This window comes from Orycteropus afer, unplaced genomic scaffold, assembly GCF_000298275.1.
Source record: "Orycteropus afer afer isolate SDZICR_OR568_19922 unplaced genomic scaffold, OryAfe1.0 scaffold00310, whole genome shotgun sequence".
NCBI classification, from domain to species: Eukaryota; Metazoa; Chordata; class Mammalia; order Tubulidentata; family Orycteropodidae; genus Orycteropus; species Orycteropus afer.
The window spans coordinates 2,306,640-2,307,755 of NW_006921897.1; positions in this window are offsets into that span (position 1 = coordinate 2,306,640).

Here is a 1,116-nt window from a genome sequence, read left to right on the forward strand (position 1 = left end):
TACCTCCTAATGTAAGTTGTTCAAGAAATTTTTTCCAATATAGGACTAGGGAAGAAATTGCTGAGTTACAGGGTATGTTATACAACTTTAGTATATCATGCCAATTTCTTCTAAAAAATGTAGCGTTGTATACCCCCGCCAGCAGTGTATGAGTTCTTGTTAAGTTATATCCTTACTGCCACTTGGTATTATTATTGTTGACAATTTGATATTTATGTGATAGTACTTCATTGTGAGTTTTATTTTTTTTTGTGATTTCTCATTTGGGTGAGCATGCTTCCATATGCTTATTGACTAATCCTGCTTTCTCTACTGTGAAAATCCATTTTCTCTGATCATAAAAAATATTTTCTTGCACATTCTAAAAGATTTATGGTTTTCTTTGCCATTTTTGTCATTTCCCCCCATGAAATGTGATTTTTTTTAAATGATCCATTCACTTTTATTTCATATGGATTATCAATTGGCACAGTATCATTTATTGAATAAATTTTTTCCTTCCCAATTATCTTCATTGTCAGCTCTGTAAAGAATCAGGTATTTATACACATGCAAGGGCCTTTTTTTGTTCCACTGGTGTGCACCAATTGTTAAAGCATTTGGCTGCTAAGCAAATGTTGGGAGTTCGAACTCACTAGCCGCACCAACAGAGAAAGATGACGTAGTCTGCTTCCATAAAGATTTATTACCTTGGAAACCCTATGTGGAAACCCTCTGTTCTTTAGGCTTGCTACAAGTGACAGTTGACTCAATGGCAGTGGGTTTACTGTGGCTTTATGATAAATCTGACACCTGCTAAGGCAAGCACCTCTGACTGGGTCATCCTCTTCAAGATTGTCCTGACTATTGCTGGCTCTTTGCTCTTTCATGTGGATTTTAGAACCTCTTTTTCAAATTTCATCTGAGAACCCAGTTGGGATTTTCATTGCAATTTCCTTGATTATATACACCATTGGAGAGAGAATTGACGTCTTTACCTTATTAAATCTTCCAATCTATGAATATGGAATGTATCTCTTTTTATTTTGATTAAACAGTACTTTTTTTTTTTATTAGGATTTGGGTGAAGATTTACAGAGTAAATTCACTTTTCATACAGCGGTTCACATATACTTT